This window comes from Parasteatoda tepidariorum, chromosome 8, assembly GCF_043381705.1.
Source record: "Parasteatoda tepidariorum isolate YZ-2023 chromosome 8, CAS_Ptep_4.0, whole genome shotgun sequence".
Classification (NCBI taxonomy): Eukaryota; Metazoa; Arthropoda; class Arachnida; order Araneae; family Theridiidae; genus Parasteatoda; species Parasteatoda tepidariorum.
The window spans coordinates 14956475-14977446 of NC_092211.1; the positions used below are offsets into that span (position 1 = coordinate 14956475).

General features: G+C 28.3%; 1 protein-coding gene and 1 long non-coding RNA gene across 7 annotated transcripts in view; one reads left to right on the plus strand and one right to left on the minus strand.

The window, feature by feature from the left end:
* Positions 1-20972, minus strand: part of LOC107450669 (homeotic protein antennapedia-like) — a 327250-nt gene that overhangs the window by 210620 nt on the left and 95658 nt on the right. For all 6 annotated transcript variants that reach the window (XR_011637369.1, XM_071183845.1, XM_071183844.1 and 3 more), the window contains 2 exons: positions 5830-6197; positions 3972-4062 (listed from right to left, as the gene is read on the minus strand). The gene's annotated coding sequence lies outside the window, so the exon portion shown is untranslated. The remainder of the gene's footprint in view (positions 1-3971; positions 4063-5829; positions 6198-20972) is intronic.
* Positions 1-20972, plus strand: part of LOC107450670 (uncharacterized) — a 93823-nt gene that overhangs the window by 69393 nt on the left and 3458 nt on the right. The window lies entirely within an intron of this gene.

Genomic DNA, 20972 nt, shown 5'->3' on the forward strand with positions numbered 1-20972 from the left:
TTAATCACAAAAAATAAAATAAAAGTAAAAAATGGAAGCAATTCCCTTAACCCTACAATACACATTAAAGAAATAACAATTAATAAAATCATTACATCAGTCAAATTATTAAAAGTAGGTGTATCAATTGATGCAAAAATAGTGAATTCTTTGCTTAATGTATTTTAGTTACAGATTCATGAGCTATATTCATAGAGCTCCATAATCACCGCTCTTGATGTATACTTAATGAATGCTTGCTTAAAATGTAAATTAATGTAAAACATTAATTAATGTTTAAATGTAAAACATTTTTTAACCTACCGAATCTGTAGGAGAAAAATGGGACGAACAACATCGAAACCAATTTGATTGTCTGTGTAAAATTAGAATTGTCCTAAAGAGTAGATCGAATAACCTCTAACTCTCACCGTTTCCTTCGGAAATCAAACATGATTTGATGTCATCAATCATAAATACGCTAACATCCTCGAAAATAGTTATAATTATTAATAGTCTTAATTTCTTCTTTATTAGACATCTTATATATTAATTAGGGATATATGTTATCCCTAATTGATATTCATATAAACTTCTGGCCTCTACTCTGTATACGATTTTGAAATGGATTTTAAGAGCATGTTTTAAGGATGGTCTTTACAGAACATTCTGTTTAAAAAAATTTATTTAAAGCTAAACTAAAAATACTCAGCATTTGATTTCTTTCAGCATTTGATCTATTGTTTTAAGAAGTCAAAGGAATGGTTCAGACTTGTTAAAAGTATTTTTGCTTATATTTTATAACTACACTATGTTCTTCATCAAAGATTATAACAAGACTGTTTTTATTGAAGATTTTTACGCCATATTCCAGTTTCAAAGTTTATTTTGTCAAAATCATACTAATGAAATTTTGTATTCAACTTTAATTGATGTGTTGACTAAATTTTATTAATAATCCCTTTAATTTCAATTGTTTAAATTTTAAAACAAAGTAAAAAAAAAAAACGTCTTAATTATACTTTTTTTTTTTTAGTTTAGTCTATAATACATTATTTTGAAAGAGAAAAACGATATTAAATAGTTGCTCTTTATTATTCTTGTTTTATTTTATGTCTTTTTTTTATTTTTCTTTCTTCTTGGGTCATTCTTTTCAAAATAAATTTTGCCTCCTCTTAAATATATGAGTTCTATAAACATAAAAAACTAGAAATAAATAATAAATAAATTATTAAAACTGCAATGCTTTTATTTGTATCGATATGTTTTTTTTTAAAAATAAATAAGAGGAAAATAAAAAACTGTTAACTTAAAAATTTTAACAATTCTTAGTTTTACTATCATTATCTTTTCTTCGTAAAACCCAATTAAAGGGTAACTTTATCTTTTTTATAAATAAATAGCTACTATTTAATTACTTATTAATAGTGGTTATTTCAATTTTCAATTACTATTAATAACGGTTATTTAATATTATTCTTCATTACTCATTTTACGCAAAATATTGGTTTCATTAAAAAAAAAAAGTAAAATACAAAAAAGTAATCAGCAAATATAATTAGTTGATTACATTTACAGTCTGCATTACTAATTTTTCACAGTATGGTTCCCTTCAATAATTCTACTCGATACAATCTAAATAAAGTTATCAGCTTATTCTCAGTTGGAACGATTAATGGAGCCATCAAATACCGATCGCCTGCTGAAAAGAGTGTTTTTTCTATTCGAATTTCGTGCAATTTCTCGCCCCAAATATAAGAGTAAACCAGTTCTTCGTGTTTGATCCCTGACCCCTAATACTTCACCCGGGGCATAATGTTTTGCGTTTTGCCCCTCCTACAAAAGCCAACCTTCTTTTAAATAAAGAAAAAAATACACAAAACTCGTTCAATTTCTCATCTCTTGTCTATAATGAACTAGAATGCCTTTGAAAGCTAATGTTTATCACAGTTTTTATAAATAACAGTTTGTAAAAATGAGATTTATTTATTGATAGTCTAAATATGTAAATAAAATATATTTGCGTCTTTAAATTTTATGTTAATTTATATTTCGTTTTCTTATAATAATACTGAATAAAGTTAAATAAAGGGAGTCATTTAAGGTGATTAAAATAACCGAACCCGCAAGTTAAATCGAGGGTAAAGATCCATTGACTCGAATTCGTAAAACGTATCTTCATCAAACAAATTAATTCACCTATGTGATTCTATTATAATTTTTCAATCACATCATGAATTGAAATAATGACTCGAGTTAATAAAATTGGATGTTAAAATCAGTTTAAATTTCATGAACTATACATTTTTCTAAAATATAAATTTTTCTAAAGTCTTACTTAGGAATATAAAATCTTTATTATGATAAATTAATAGGCTTTTATCGGTAGAATAAATAATTTTTTGCTAGATTAAAAAACAACTTACTTATCAGTTCTTTTAATGTTTTTATAAAACAATATATGTATTTAAAATAAATAATTGATATTTTCTGAGTCAAAAAGTATTTTCTCCGAAACTTTTCTTTTAACTGATTAATTCAGTTTAACTAATTAATTCAGTTTTTATCTTATTAAAATAATTTTAGAAGCAATTTACAAACTTTTCTTGGATAATTTCACTCACAAAAACATTTTAAATTAATTATTTATGATTACAATTACATTAAATTTAAAATCTACATGCGTTATTATTTCAGTTTTACTTAATAGGAAAAAAAGAAAGAAATAATCAACCAACAAAATAGCTGACTTTTTAATTTCATTTTGAAGTATACAGTAAACCATTGGTTTACAAACGTTGAAGTAAAACAAATCGTTCGCAGTTTAAACAATTTTATTCTTTAAGAGAATTTTCAAATAATTCTTGAAGAATATAATTGTAAATTTACACTTTAAAAGTCAGCTTTTTCCTTGAATATACATGAGACAAACAGCTTTTAATTTTTTTTAAAATTCGGACAAACGCTCATCGATATAAATAACGTTATCCTTTAGAGAAAGGCTCGAAATAATTGATAAATTATTTAATTATAAATTTGTTTTCGAAAGTCAATTTTATCTTTTAAGGTTTTGACTAGAGATTTTGATTATTTTCTCAATTTAGAAATTTTAACATGAAACAAATTGTCACGGACTTAAAGATAACTTTATTTTTTACGAAAATTGCTTTTAAATATTTACGAATATTTCAATATACGCTTCAAAAGTTATTAAAAAAACTCTCTCTCTTTTTTTTTTAAATTTTTATTTATTTATTTATTTTTTTAACAAATAGCGTTTTAACTTATTGTTATTTTTTAGTTTTGATTTAGTACTTTTTATATTAAAACTGTATTACATATTTTTTAACAATCGTAAAATTAATATTATTTCGATTATCATTTTTTAAAAGGACGCAGCAGACCATTGGTTTAGAAATGTTTAATTGAAATAAATTGTAATCAGTATCATAAATTTTTTCGTTGCGAAAATTTTTCGCAAAAATTCATTAACGTATTAGTAATGAAATTACACTTTTAAGTTTATAAAAATGGTTCAGTAATTTTTCTTACACAAATTATTTAATAAATATTTGTCACTTTTATTTATTTATTTACAGAGAATGCAATAATTTATCTTTAATTCCGAACAAATTCTGATAATAATCAATTTATAATCCATATCCACGCATTATCAAAGTACTTTTTTTCATTTTGTTTAGATTAAATAAGAACAGCAAGAGAGCAATGAATAGCCAATAAAATAATCTTTATATCTTTTTGAGTGCGAGTGAACATAGATTGTTTACACACTTTTCGAGTCGGTCTATGGCTGTAGTAAACGGTTGAAGTAAAAGCGACAAGAATATGATGAGGCTTTTCATCCCCTGTGATAGCCTGACTGCCTCTGCCCTGTTGACTTTATGAAGCTATCCCTGCCACTTTAAGTGGCCTATAAAGAAAATTTAAGAGACGAGGGACGGAGAGAAGAAAAAAAAGAAAGAAAAACTCACCTGAAATGGTTTGTGGAGTCGGTTGCGGTGTTTCGGAAATGCAAATAGTTGCAATATACACAGCCGCAATATCAAATTATGTAATAGTTTGCTGAAAATAAAAATATTGAATTTAAAAAAAAAAAAAGAACATTTTTTTAGATATTTTTAATAAGCATTATGAATTTTAAAAAACATTGAATAACGAAAAAATTAATTATAAAATAATTAAATAAGGATACTAGGACAGGTGTTACAGTTCATTTAAAAAATAATGAATAATATATTTTTTTTTTTGAATTACTGTTTTAATAGTTAAGAATAAATAATTAATGCTAATAGATATACCATGGTTTATACTCGTATAGAATAATTAACAATAAATACACTAGATATAAACAATTAAATACTAATAATATTTATTTGATATAAATAAATTTTATTACTGTTCTATTTCTAAATATAAATCAATAAATCTGCTTAATGAAGTCTTAAATTAAATAATATCTCTATGAAGTAAATTAATATAAAATTCAAAAAAATTGAATTTCGTTGTAATTTCTATGTAATTTATTAAATTAAAGTTGAGATATACAGTGAACTTTTATTTAAATAAATTTTCTTCTGAATTTTATGTATGAAAATGTAAATTATGTAAATTTTCTTCTGAATTTTATGTATCACAAAACTAATTTAATCTTTTTCAGTAAAATTATTAAAATATGTTAATAGTGCTTATGTGCAAACTTTAGTTTTAATCGCCCAGTTTTTCGAAAGTTAGGCAATAATTATAATTTCATTTTAATGACAGCGATTTATATTGGTTATACTAATTGCATTAATCAGTTAGTTTTTATTTTGCGATCAATAGTATTTAGAAAAATTGAAATTTACGCAATTGAAAAATCTCCTTATAGTACTCGCAAAGCATTATAAATTAGCCAGTGAGAAACGCGAATCAGAGCAAAGTGAGAAGATTAAAATTACTGCTGATCATTCTTAAAATTTTTTCTCGATTAGAAATTACGCTGCGAAATTACGTTTTATTTGAGATTGAAAGATCAACTGAAGTATTTTGTAGTATGCTTCTAATATTTTTAAAAAAAATTTGCAACTGCTTTGATGAATAATTTGATTTGATTTATATGAAATTAATTGCATGAAGTACATTGCACTTTTTTTTTAAGTGTGATTTTTTTAAACACAATTGGTGATCATAAATTTTTATCTTCCTTTTCTGAAATAGCTTTTAAAATTTAAATTTGGCGCGAGATAAAAGGGAAATTTAATATTTAATAATCAGTCAGAAGAATTGACAGTTTTAATTCAAATTTAATTCCATATACGAGTATTAGTTTTTTAATTGTCAATTTTTTTAAAGAATATTTTTTTCCTGGAAAAAGTATTAAATTAATTATTAAATCCTAAAAAAATTATCAAAAATTATTCATCAATTATAGAAAAAAGTAACATTAAACTTTCTTATTTTTATTAATAGAGATTGTTTTGTTGAAAGTCAATTCTGAAGATCTTCTTTGAGCTTTAGAACAGTTACAAAAAATATAACTTAATTTTTCGCGTGATTTAGTTGTTCTCTGTAATTTTTTTAATGCACAATTTAAGCGTATGGCGTAAGAAATACCAAAACAAAATTTGGTAACCAATTTAAAATTTAAGTTTTAATTAATAAAAAATCACGAAATTTTGATAGGAAGAAATTTTTTTATAAGGAAATAATAATAATAAAAAAGTTTTTTAAGTAAATGTTGATAAACTATGTGTTGAAATTTCCACAAAACCTGCCAATAAAAAACCAGTTAAGAAAGAGGTACATCCATCTCTTAAAAGGTTATAAATATGTCAACAAGAAAAATCTTACTAAAATAGTGGTGATCAGGTTTCAGGTGATAGAATCATTTTCAGGGTGTCTTCGGAGCCATAAACTTGAACACACAAAAGGTTCAAGAGTAATATCGTAAAATGACTCCCGGGAAAAGATGACGTCTAAGGTGGCCATATTTAACTTCAGAGCAAGAATCCGAAGTGGGCAGGGCCACGTAACTGTCAATCTGTCAGGAAGCTCGCCAATCACTGGATGCTGTAGGCGGTGCCATAACTCAGGGCGGTCGTTAATGTCGAATGCTTTGAATGATTAAAATGAAATTTTGAACACAAACTCTAATGATGAACTGGTGGGTGAGCTGCCGGAATTTTTTTCGAGAAGAGATATGACTGTAGATCATAAAGCTGAAAGATAAGAATTGTTGGGGAATTAGTTATGGAATTTTAAAATAATAAATAGAAAATTTATGTGGGACATAAATTACCTATTAATTGTAATGTGATAAATATGTAAGTTTCCCGGTTGTACGTTATTTCTTTTATTTTAATTTGAGGGATCGGATTTTTTTCACCTTTTATCAAAATTTGACAAAAAGGTAACAGTTGTTTAGTTAAAAAAAATGGATTTGATTGTAAGGAAAACGGGAAAATGGTTTTTTTATATATTAAAATAATTTTTAAAGAATATCTATATACAAAAGTCCAAGTTACGGGACTTTTACTTTTTATTTTATTTTGATGAAAAGGAAACTATCAATTAGGCAAAAATATAATAGATTACAATTGTAAATTATTTTGAAATAACGATTACATATGCTTATGATTATTGGTAATCAAAATTAGATTTATGATAGATTGTAATGAAGATTACATTAGCAGTTGAGGTTATGTAATTATGATAAATTGTAATCAATAAATCTTCGTAATAAAAGATAAATGTAATTCTTCGTAATCAGTATTGCCTTTGTAATTAAGATTAAGTAAACTTATAATAGCTTCGAATGGAGATTTTTGTTTTTATTCATCGTGTTTTAATATCAGAGTTGTCGCTTCAAAGAGAAAACCTGGAAAATACAGGGAATTTAAAAATCACCTCAAATAACAATGAAAGTGCAGGGAATTTTGATTCTTTCTTTGTGAATTGGGAAAATAAGGGGAATTTTGTTTCTTGTTTTCGTCTTTTAAAAAATGGTGACCACTCAAAGCGTAATCTATGGGATATTTAAGCATGATATTACAGCTATACTAGACTATTTCATTTACTATAGCATTTAAGTATGTTCCGCTGTTCTTTTTTTTACTCTACGTTTCACCAAGAATTGAAACTAATAAATATAATTAGCCCAATATAGCTCACACAAGAGCACAGTAATTGTTCTGTTTCCTCTTAATATATTGTGTATCGTTTATGTATACAGGGAAAATATAGGGAGTTTTTTTTTCCAGATTTGAGTGGTAACCCTGAATAATGATCGTAATTCTGATTACAATTGTATTTATTAGTTATGATTGCTTATAATTATGATTAAAATTGTAATCATGAACCATGATTTATTTTAATCGGGTTAAGAAGTAATTGTCAAAAAAAAAAGAAAATATTTGAAAAAAAAAATAGTTGAAATGACAAGAAGACCCAATATTTTTGAATACCAACTATAAAGTGTAGCTGCACTATTATGAAACACTGAAGAGTCTACAGCAAAGTTAAAATAATAAATATTAATAGTTTATAAATTTAAATACGAACTGAAACTGAAGTTTATTATCACTAATTGAATCCTAGTGATTCAAGAAGACGTCGTTCATCTTGGCGTTAAAAATACTCACCGTTAACAAACAGCAATCCGTAATAGAAACTTTTTCAGTGATTTTGGATTTGATCCACTTTTGCTCTGAACGCTTCAATTGTAGAAATGAGTAGTTACATCATTAGCAGATTATTTTTTTTATTATTATTTTTAATATTATTGATTACAAAGAAAATGCTGAATATTTATTTAAGGAAGATAATTCATATAGAGGAGCCATCAGCATACTTTCCAAATGTCCTCCAATTAATTAATTTCAAAAAATATTATAAAACCATTTTTCATGAGCTATATGATATGCGAAACACGGAGGTTATTGGTAAGCAAGTAATTGGTAAGAATAAAGATTTATACACTTCTTTAAAAAAAATATTTAAAAAAAATAACATTGTCGACGAAGTTTTTAATTTTAATCAAAGAGTGCTAAAATTATTTTACAAAAATGTTACAACACACTTTTAAAAACAAGCAATCGATACTTCAACCTACATGCTCCAAATTTTTTAACAGAGAACAACAGTATATGTCTGTTAATTAGATCTACCTAAAACCAAACTGCTAAAAAATTTTATTAATTATTAAGTTTCGATGTCAAACTCAACATTTTGTAATTTTAAATTGCAAAAGAATACTAGAGGATCGGGAATACGGGGGATTTTAATTAGGTTCCATTTTCCATTACTGTTTTTAATTTCACAGCAGGAAACTTTCCTGCTAGGATAAAAATTCGTAAGTAAATACGGAGTTATATAATCAAGGTTTTCATTTCCCATTTCAGTTCTTAATTTCTCAGCGTGAAAGTTACTAGCAAGAACTAAAAATCAGCAAGAATACGGAGTTTTTAATCAGGTTCCATTGCACATTACAGTTTTAATTTCGAGACCTGAAACTTTCTTGCAATGACAGAAATTCGCAAGAGAATACGGAGATTTTAATCAGGTTCCATTTTCATAAATGTTTTTGATTTCTCAGCTCAAAAGTTACTTGCAAGAATTAAAAATTCGCAAGAGAATAAGGAGTTTTTATTGATGTTCCATTTCTCACAGTTTTTAAAATTTCTCAGTCTGAAACTTTTTTGAAGACTAAAGATCTATATTTTATATGTTGAAATGATAAATTTGGATATATTGTTAGAAAATAAGATAAACCACAGGCTCTTTATAAGACACCTAGAATCACTTAAATGTACTCAACTGAATTTATTGTAAATTTAACCATTCATAGTCGAGTAAAATTATATATAGCTAAAAAATGTCTTTTGAATGTTGAGAAATATAAATATTCTTTATTTTTGAAAATCATGTCAACCAAAATTTGAACCCACTACACTTTTTCAGAAACTGTTCTAAAAACATATTATAATTACAAATAAATAAAAAATTTTTTTACACTAGTTTGATGTAGTTTAATTTAAGGTTAGTATTCATTCATTTAAAAATTTATCAATTAAAGCAAGTATTGAAAATTAAACTGATGCTATCCTGCTCTTTTAATTTGAAGTCTGACTCTCGAGTAATTTTATGCAACATGAAAACGAAAAATCATAATTTGATTCATAAATTAAATTATTTGTATGTGGAAATTTTTTCTTAAAATTAAAAAAAATTTTTTTTTCCTTTTAAATTAAAAAATTGTATGATCATTTCGTTTTAAAACCAAAAATCAGGCAGTGCTGTTATTTGTAATTTTCCTTCAATTTAAAAGTTTATGCACAAAATATTTTTTAAAAATTCAGACTAAAATGATGAATTAAATTTAAAACGCAACAAATACTTCTAATAGTCACAAAAATAATTCATGCTACAGTGGCTGAATATACGTATATATTTCTTCTCACCCCACTCACTTCATGCAAAAGTTGAATTGTGCAATCCTGAAAAGGACTATAGGCCATAAATTTTTGTTCCCTTTTAAGGGGAAGGAGACCTCCCATGGATATCTTGTCATCTCTTGTGCAACAAAGCTGTGAAAGATAACATTTCCTTGAAAATTGGCAACATAGTCATTATGTTTTGTTACATTGCAACATCTTAACTACGTACTTCTCTGAAATCTATTCCCACGATAAGGAAATCGTAAAAACATTTTGAACCAATGCTAATCACTAGAAGTAACAAAAATAAAATCAGGTTTTTCCTGGGACAATTTAATAAAAATTGTAATTAGCATGCCTTTCTGAAATCCAAAATACTTTCTCAAAATACATTGTTTCGTTATAACGTATTTAGATTTGACAAATCACGATTATTATTATGGAATAATTTACACTATTAATTCTAATAAGCATAAACTTAAACATTAGCAACACATTGTTTTTAGTATAAATCGTCGTTATTTATGGCTTATGGAATTAACACCAATATTTTTTTTAAAATTGTTCCAGGACGTTGCCAGGAAATAGTTAATTTCATTGAAATGATTATTTTTTAAATTTGATTTATTTGTTAAAAACTGTGATCTGTCATTTTAAAATGATTTTAAGCACCGAAAAGAAAAATATAATTTAAAACTGAATTTGTTTTGTTACGAATTGAGTTGTTTTCGTCAATTTTTGCTCCAAAAACAATCTGGATAAATAAATAAATGCCCTGTTAAATTGCGTTACTTGAATTTTTTCTTTATTTAAAGAAGAAGTCAATAAAAGTTGACATTTTTTTAAAAAAATAAATCTGAATAAGTTATGGAAAAGTTGTAGAATGAGATTACTCTCTTTTTTTGATCAATTTTAAATTAAAAACAAGTTTTTTTTCTGAATAAGGTGTTATGTAAAATAAAAGGGAAAAGATTAAACCCTCAATTTTCGTAGTAGTTTTTCAATACGAACGCAACTTATTTTCAATTTGTTATTTATACCCAAATTTCCAATAACAAATACACTTAATAAATAATAATGCCCAATTTGCTTTATTAAGGCTTATTATTTTTATTTTTTTCATTCTCGAAATTTTAGTTATTTCTTTTTTTCCTTATTATTATCATAATTACTCTTCAGTTTTCATATTTTATGTACAAAACATAAAATAAATTTCTGTCTAAAAATTAAATTCCCTTTTTGCTAATCCTATCATCACGTATAATTCCAATTTTCCAGATGCTGGTGTTTATCTTATCATTATACGGAAATAGATTAGATTAGGCAGCCAACCAGTTAAATACAAGTTTTAGTATTGATCAAATATCATATATTATTTTTCCCCGAGATTCGGCAATTTACAAACTGTTTAACTGGTAAGCTCTCGATGAGTGAATATTTTATCTTCTTTGTCAAATTCGTTGACGTTTTCCCAACACCCCATGAGTTATTCGTAACCATCATAATTCATGCTATCGGAAGTAGGGATGAGAGCTGAGTGGTCGACCACATGCAGAGCATGCAAAGGACCATTGTCGGAAAGTTTACGCAAGATATCGCAGCCCTGGCAGCTTTTCAATTCGACCACGTGATCAACAAGATGCTTCAGTTGACCAATGTTCATATTATGCTTGGCGCGCAATGGAACATTATTTCCTCATACAAAAATGAATCAAATCCGCGCCAAGCATTTAGGCCATTCATGATAATCCCAGCGTTCAAGCAGTATTTCACCACTTCAGTTTACACAGACGGAAATAGTTGAGACCCAGCAGGATTTTTCTTAGTTGCAAAAGACCGCCATGGCCATGGTACAAAACACCCATTGTGTTTTTTCTTCTAAAAGTTCTTAAAAGGGACAAAATTCAAAAGCACTTTGTGGTTCCCGTGGACATATTTTATAAGATATTTTTTTCCTCCCTTTAGACTCTCGAAGAAAACACGAAAACGTTTTGCCTGTCTCGGCACCTGCTGAATTTATTTCTATCGCAACAAATTGTCTCTCGCCGATTACACCAAGACAATGGACCAAGCATTTTATGACCAATAAGAAATAAGCCACCTCCAAATAAAAATTCTTAAATAAGTTTAGATTAATTGTTTTAAAACGTAGGTTATAATGTGTTCATATCATATAAACAGTGACAACTTTGTTACTTGAGGCAATAGTAAAACGGCTAAAATTGTCAAAGAAAGGAGGAGACAATTCTTTAATTTACTTGTTTTTCTCAGAAGCTTGTTAAGAGTACTTAACTTTCAAAAACTCGCAAAAAGTTGCTCCTTTCGCGCATTATAACAGCAACAATCTAATAATGCTAAAAAGATAAAAATCCCTGCAGTTCAGCGAGCTTTGACTTAGTGCCAAATTTTTGGTGAAATTTGGTGTTTTTTTAAATTTATGGTTTTGTACACGTTGAGGTAAATACAATATTTTTAAAATATCCACTGGAAACAAAGCGGTGAGGTCGGAATAGTTTTAAGTTGTAATGATTTAAATGTAGCAGAAAACATTGCTTCATCATTTTTAGACAATCAATGGAGTCATCGGTTGAAGAACCTAGTAACTAATTTTGAAACTTGTAGAGAATAAACATTTTCCCTCCTAATAAACTCACTCTTTCGAAGGGTATATTTCTAGCCTTCCTTTTTTTTAAATTTTCAAATTGTTGGTTATTTTCGGGATGGTATTTAGTTTTTCGGTCATTGCACGCTGAGTTTAACTGTTAAATATTAGAGATTTTGGGGCTGGAATATTTGCTCCTTGAAAAGAACCACATTTATATTAATGAATACTTTTTTCTCCCTGAAGCCTATGCCTCAAATAAAGCACGGAAGGAATAGTATGGATCAAAATTCCGCACTCAACGAAAATAAGTTAATGATGGGTCCCGCTCGACTTGTGATTATGTTTAAATATACCTATTTCATAAAAAATGTATTATTGTCATAGAATATAGTCCTAAATTGTTTTCAAGGTTATGTACTCCATCCCTTAAAGCAGTGGTTCCCAAACTTATGACCTTTGCGTACCCTTTTTTAAATTTTTCGTAACGCTGTGTACCAATAATAAAGAAAAAATGAATGAATTTTTTAAAAAATATGTTTACTTTTCTTTTTGGTACAAAGTTTTCGGTAAAAAAATTCTTAAATTTTGGTGAAAAATTCCATGTTAAGGATAAAAATTATATTTTATTAAAATAATCAAAATAAGTGGAATTTATAGCAAACCTTTACTATAAAAAAATTGCACAAAAGTTACAAATCACAACTGACTGTTGACACCACTAATTATTAACTGTTAATTCTGCAAAAAAAAANAAAAAAAAAAAAAAAAAAAAAAAAAAAAAAACAGAAAAACAAAAATACGTAATCGTAAATTTTCATGACTGGCTTTGTTTTTAATTAAAATTTTCTGAAATTTTCGTTAGTTGCAAGATATTTCGCACAAGAACGCGTACCCCCGCTAAACTGTTCCCGTACCCCTGGGGGTACGCGTACCACACTTTGGGAAACACTGCCAAAGTATATCAATAGTTACTAAAAGTGAATCATTAATACAGCAATGTGTGCAGCTACACTGGAGATAAAATCCTTTTATTTATAGTTTCGGTTCTCTTTCCTATTTTTTTTCCTTTTGAGAAAGAAATTTTTTTTTTAAATTTAAATTTATTTTGTGAAATTTTATATTTTCCCGGAAACCAAAGCCAAAATCCACCAGGACTTGATTTTGATCTGTCAAAGAATTTCAAATAACGGGAAAATATTATGTATATAAAAACTCTTTATCGAGAAAGCGCAAGTTACAAAAGGATTTTTATAAACAGAAAACAATTATGTTGCATTCAACTGAGATTTTGGATCTTCAAAAGAATATTTTAATGTAAAAGTGAAAATATTTGGAGGGGTGAGAATTTTTAAATTTAATGAACAGATATTCATTGAAGATAAGAGAAAAAAGGGGAGTAATTCTGCGAAATAAACTATACCGAATCCCTCCTATTCTGTTCGGTGGCAATCAAATTATGAGCAGGATTATGAAATATAATAAAAAATTGACTATAATGTTATGAGTCTGACATTTGTCAATAATATTTATAATAAGCAATATCTGGCTCAATATCTATTTATAATAAGCAATATACTCAACTGCCAAGAGCTACGCAACAGATTTAAAGAGAAAAACATCATTAATATCAGCTAATTTTATCACTTGAGATAGCTTGGATGCTTATAGAAACAGGACGACCCTAACTCAGTCAAAATTTATGACTCTAACATTTAGTATGCTTACAAGTGTCAGGAGAGGTGGGTGGCCACCTACTAAATAACTTGGCAATGTTAAAAAATAAATAAAATAAATAAAAAACACCTTAGCTTGTTGGGTAACAGAAATTGTGGGGCGCTGGATAAGCAGCAGTAGCAGAGGCTGTATCGGATGGCTATGGCCTGATCTAGGCTGTAGTGCTAAAGAAGAAGATAAAACAGTTATATTCGGGAGTGAATCTTTTTTTCGCAGAAGTTTTTGTTTGCCAGAAGACAAAGTGGGAGTGATTACTTTGAGGCAAAGAATAGAAATATGGTTCTTTTCTAGCTGTGTGAAATTTTTCTCATCGAATTGTGCGAGGAGGACAGGCAGCCTGAAGAAGTGTTTATATGATGTGTTTGTTTTAATAATTTTACCGAATGTCTTCCGATAAGAAAAATAAATAACACCCACTTGCAGTTAAGACTTATCTAGGTTTTCTGTGTAGAATGGACAAACAATTTAAATATATTGAAAGTTATTTAACGTCTTTAAAAGTCGCCAGCTCGGCGATATTTCTATTTTTCCACTTCGAAGCACATTTTCGAAATTTAGCCAAGATAATACAGCGTTGAAGTAACTTTTTAAATATTAAAATTTTTTTTTGGAGTATCATAAATACCAAAAAAGTTTAATCCAAAAAATATTGCAGACAGTAGCATTTTAATAAACAAAAAAAAACAAAAAAAAAAAANAAAAAAAAAAAAAAAAAAAAAAAAAAAAAAAAAAAAAAAAAAAAAAAAAAAAGAACACCGTCAAGACTCCTTAAGCCGTTTGGTGGCATTGTTGCATGTAATTTTATTAAAATGAAATCTCGCTAAATTTCAATATGATAGTACTTAATTTCATTTGCACCCCTTACTCTTAGAAAAAATGGAATCAAATGTGTGGGGAAAATGCCAAAATTTAATGTACTAATCTGTTTCAAAAATTTCAACATATAGTGATATTCGCATACAGTTGAAAAATTGTATCGTAATAACGGGAAAATTCTTAAATTATAATCAAAATAAAATGATATGCAGAAATAATCGTTAATTAAAATGAATTTTATAAATTAATGCTTGTGATTCTAACAAATTTTGTTTAAAATTGCTGTGTGAAAAATTTAAGCTCTTTATGAATTTCTTAGAATATGCGGGGTAGGTTGGATGAAGTGACGTTGTCCTGTAAAGCATGAAAGCAGACAGATTAACTCTAATCAATATATCTGGCATTCATTATGCCGAAAGCTGCTGAATTCACAAAAAAATGATGCTGAGAAAAAAAAGGTGCTAAAATCAGAAAAAATAATAATTCTGAAATTTAAAACATTTTAAAAAGATCCAAGGGAGGTATTTATTAAGTGTTAAAAAAAGAAAAAAGAAGAAGTGATTTTGTGCGTGATCCGAGAAGAGATATCCACGTGCTGCGAATGTTCAGACTGCTTGGCAAATTCAGAGATCAGTACCAAGGCAATATATGTCAATTCACCAAATAAAAAACACTGTCGGTGACGCAGTATCTAAGGACATTATATTTAGATGCACTCGATAATGTAAATATATCATTTCGCGAAAAATTTGTCTCTAGCTACGTCTTAAACTACATCATAAGCTGGAAAGAATGAACTGAGGAAAAATAATCACATGTCGTATGGCAATAAATAGCTATTTGTTCTATTCGGTGATGAGAAAAAATGGAACTCAGATGGTCCTGACGCCTGGAACTCATATCAGCATGACCTTTGAAAAAAGCCTAGGATTTTCTTTAGAAGGCATCAAAAAAACAAATCTTTAATGGTTTAGGGAGCATTTACATGCAATGAACAGACATCTTAAGGGATAACAAACATTAGAAACGTATCAAGATACAACGAGGCAGCATGTATTCACTATTCCAAGACCTCCTGGGAGGAAGGGATTGTATTCTTTAACAAGACAATGCCTTTATACATTTTTCACGTTCTCTTAAATATTGGCTTTCTCAACAAAATGTTCACGTTCTTGATTAACATACCCTGAACCCAAATTTAAATCCAACTGAGAACATTCGGGGTGTTTTAATTAGCCAAGGTAAAAATATAGCACCCTTGAAGAACTCCAACAGTTTATTGAGAAAGCATGTTACGTTTCCTCCCAAAAAATACATAGGAAGCTAATTAATTCATTAAAAAAAAACATATCCAATGTTATTAAGATTAGTGGGGGATCAATATCTAAGTAAGATATATTTCAAGATCGCAAAATGGAGTCATTTTAGCTTGTATTTAAACTCTTGAAACGGCTTATTATTATTTTCAGCAGATAATTTATTTCCTGTGTTCATTAAGATTAAACGAAAACCTCTTTTGTTAACATTTTCTCTAATTACAATTGATCGTCCCTCATAATCGCTTCAAATTAATAAAGGACGTAATTGATTACTATTGAGACATTATGCTTTAAGGTAGTGGTATCAATTGTCTATTCATCATCTCCGAAAGTTTGTCAGATTTTTTTAAAATGTTTCTATTAAATAGTTTTCAGGCTAGGCAAATAATTGCTGGAGCTTAGTTAATCACTAATGCCATCTTTTGCTAAAATGACATTTTTTGATTTCCCCCATTGATACCAGATTTTCTCTCATGGGTACCAAGCATTGAACGCGTCTGAGAAAAATTTCAAGGACACAAGGATTCTTAAATGCTGGGTTAAACCAAAATGGCCTATGATTTGAAAAATAAATTAAAAGACAAGTGGAGGGAGGTAGAAAAATACGGTTTGCTACATTCTGCTGGCGGAACTGGCGATTTCACTAGCATGAAGTTATAAAATGAGTAACAAAGCTCGCAAACGTATGGTATTAATGACTATAAAAACTATCAATAAATGCTTCTTGCTGCATGCCAATCGAAATATTAATGCGGTTGTCTGTTGATTTTGTCCTCAGATTATGCAGTGTTGCTGTTGCAAAATGTGGTTATTTTGAAAACAGTTTATTTTGCTTTTTCTAATCGCAGATGGTATAGCAACCAATGTTGTACCGTATCCATGAAATCAAAGCTCATCATGTTTCAAGAAAATTTAAACATTTAAGTACATGATGAAGGCAGACCTGATCTGTTGTTCGGTACAGAGTCTACGGTCTTGTTGGTAAAAGACTGTTAGTAAGATATATGGAATGGCCCCTCAAAAAGTAAGAGAAAGAAGCCTGTTGTTTCCTAGGAATGCTGAGCAGGTGAACCCATTGTGGTCTTTTTCTAAAATACCATGGAGGACTTCAAAATGCATTTGAATCGATCTTTCTAATTGAGAAAATTTCATAATAGGTTTGTTGTCCTGCCATGTGCCCATCCAAATTATCAGCAGAGCCAGTTTTAGACATTGTATTAGCTATCCGATTACCCTTCAGTACAACATAGGGGCCAGCCACATTGTTTAATGATTTTTCTCAGTTAGTAGCACCATCGGTTGACAAATATTGTTGCTGTTGGTGGAGAATAAATAAGCGAAAAGCAGATAATCTTTTTTTCATTATTATCAATTTGTAAAATCATTAGTTATCTTTAGAGCTCCTTGCACAATAATTTTTTCTTTAAAATAAAAACAGTCCAATGTTTCTTTATATCCATCATTGAACAGCCGACCCTATTTTGGGCTTACGACTAGTAATGTTCAACTTCGTAGCCTTGCAATTTTGAACCAACACAGAAGACTCCTGGATCAGTACCTCCAGAGGTATTGATTTGTTATGGGAACATTGAGGACTCGCGGCTCGAGAGATTTAAGGTGTATCAGTCACTATTTACTACACGGGGAGTCTTCGGCCGGAATCGGATCGAACCCGCGAACTCTTGGACATGGGTCCAGTGCCCTTCCAACCAGGCTATCTCGGCCCTCTTTTAATGTTGTTCAGAAATATTCACTATTCGCTTTTAAAAATCTCTATTGATGATTCATTCTTTCTTTCTCCTTCATATTACTTAAGTTTTTCATATTTTCTTGATTATAGTTATTGTCCGAAACGGCTGATCAAAACTTATTTCCTCTTTCTCATAGAGAGAATCATTTATTTTATTGCTTAGGAGCAATTTGAGAAAGTTTCGAAACTTCTCTTTTAAATTCGATTAAATTCATTTTTTAACTTCGAGGAGTGTAATTCTCTTCGACCTTTAAAGCTCTTTTCCACAAATTTACATACATTTCCTACTATTTTTTATCATTAAGATTTAAGAAAGGTATAAATTCGGCTGTTTTCTTATAAGCTTTGGTTAAATTCTGTTAATTTAAAAATATTGCATTTTTAATAAGTTTTAACTTCTGGTATTACCAGTTGTTCAGCAAAAGCGATTCGTATCTAAAATTGTCCACTCTATCAAAGTAAGAAGAAAAATTAGCATAATTTTAAAACATATTTTCAAACGCCATTAAAACTGCATAATTATCGTGTATTCGCAAAAAAATCGATTCAACTTTGAACCATAATTCCGTTACCTTAAACGGTGCAAATTTAGTAATAAGGTGTAAAATTGTACCTAGTTTTTGTTCAAGTTGAACCACAGTGATGTGCAATTCAGTTACAGAAAAATTATAACTTGGTTCAAATTAGGACCTTATTCAGAATGGAGCAAATATGAAAGATATAATGGTTCAACACACTCCAAAATTTCTAGAAGTGCTTAGTTTCAAAATATTATTTAACTTGACTTTCTGTTTGATCATTTGACTTGCCTACATAAATAGTTTAAATTTTAAAGGGATAAGTGTAGGTAAACTTGGAATAAAACATAACATAAAATTCAACATGCAGACATTAAAGAAAAAAAAAACTTTAAAATGCAATTAACTTATGACAAGACTTCTCATGAGTAAAAAGAGGGGAAATAATCCTGTTATAATTTTTCTGCACTTTGATGATTTAAAAACACTTTTTCAGCCTTTGAATATTCTCGATTTTTTTTCCAGGTTTACCTGAAATGACTTTTGTCTAAATTTTAAGTTTTGAAATAATAATTTAGACAAAACGGAATTTGCCATGAAAAATTTCTCTCGAGGTAATGTTCTCTTGTTAACCACAACGAAGTGAATGATTATCTGAATTTGAAAAATATTCGACTGAAAACATATAAAAAATGAACTTAAGAATACTAATTGTGTTAAACAAGAAGAAAAAATAAATAGGAAGTAATTTTACTTATTAACTACTCATTATGATAACCTTATATCATTGTAACAGTTTAAATTAAAAAAGGTTTTTATCTCTCTTCCATTAAGTTCTTTTATATATGTTTAAAATTTTTTACCTAATTGTGAAGATTTATATCTGGCAATATTTAATTTATTTTTCTCTTTTGTTATTTTGGACATTAACTCCAGCAAGAGTTATTGTCTGAAGCACATCTCGAGAGAGATGAACAAAGTTGCCTACAACAAGGGATTAATACTTCTCATTCATTCAAAAAAAAAAAAAAAAAACCATTTAAAATTGCATTATTTTTAAAAATTACGACTTGCTTTTGAAAAATTTCTGAGTTCAGGACTATCAATGTTCAACATCATAGCCTTATAACTTTAAACCTAATCCAGAAGACGAGGGGTCCAGTATTGGGAGAAATTCGTCTTCGTGCAAGACTTTCCGATGGAACTATCCCAAAATTGTGTTACATGGAGAGGAAAACCAAGAGAAGGTCGTTGCGAGTCGGGAGCAAAACTGGTATCAACCAGGCAACGGTGGGATTCGAACTTGGATCATCTCATTGAGGGGCAAATGCTCTATCCCCTGAACAACCACGGCTCACTGTAGAATGTTTGTAAATATTAATTCTTCCATTTGTTCTACACTGTAAAAAATTTCAGATCAAATTACTGTATTAAGAACTGGCACTTTTTACCGCAATATCCATTTTTTTCTGGACCATGTTACGGAACAAAAAACCTTATATACTCCAATTAAAAAATATTCTTATAATAATTACAGTATAATATATTTTACGATAAGATTGCCTTTATGGATGATGCACTCAAAAGACCGGTATTTTAAAACGTAATTTGATCTGGAATTCCTCACAAAGTTCACTTTTTCATTAGTAACAGGAACAATATCAATTTCATTTATAAAACAATTACATCATCGATGAATATATACGAGTATCTTCCAGGTATGCAGATTTACTAATATTTTGGAACATTTAATCTTAAAGAACAAAATATTAATAAAAAATTGCGAAAATTGCAGCCAATTTTTGCAATTTTTAAATTATATTTTGTTTAATAGGATAAAATATTGCAAAATACATAAAAAAAATTCTGTTGTTGATTTAATTGAAAAAGTGAAAAAAAAAAATTTCGTAATATTCGGGAAAAAGGCTTGTCATGTTTACATTTTGGGGAAAAAAACAAAATTAGAAATTGACTTCAAATCGGACTTCAAGTAAATACTCTTATAGATTTTCTGAATTTTCTACTAATTTAATTTAAATTCATTAATAATACTTCATGACATTTAATTTTAAAAAAGCAAAGCAATCTTTAAAATTATCAAAAACTCTAAACAATAATTGCAATTTGTCAATAATATTCTGTTTATTAAGATTAATAGCGTTGAAATATGTATTCTTACACAAATACGAAAAGTTATTTAAAAAACTCTTTTTGCTTTAATAGAAAAATTTATTTAAAAAAATTGTTAAAAAAAAAACGTAAAATTTTGTAAAACTTTTTTTCGGAGAAAAGAGCCTCTCTCATTTACAAATTAGAGGCAAAAAATTCAAAATATAAGATAATATGAGACTACAATCAAATTTTTCAAATTCATTTTCCAAATTATCGTCTCAACATAAATCAGTTAATTTATCATTTTTCTTCTTGTCATAACGAAAAACAAATTTGGGAGTAAAAATATTGAATAAAAAGCGCTATATCACGTTTGGTAAAATATAAAATATTCATGTAATTTCTTTTGTGATTGCGTTAGTGGTTCACTAATGAGTTAAAAAGAAAACTCTGCGTGTCTGCGTCGCATCATTTTTACCATCTCGCAATTTCATCTGCGTGAGAATGTTAGAATATCCGGTTAATAGCACCAAAAGTAATCCTTTTTTTTCTTCTTTATTTTTATTCATAAAGAAAACCGAAACACGATAAAGAGTTTAAATTTTAATCCCAAGTAATATATTTTCGTGTTCGAATGCACATTTAAACCCTTTCATTTTGAACACTTCATCCAACCTGAGAGGGTGGTGATAGTAAAAAAAATCC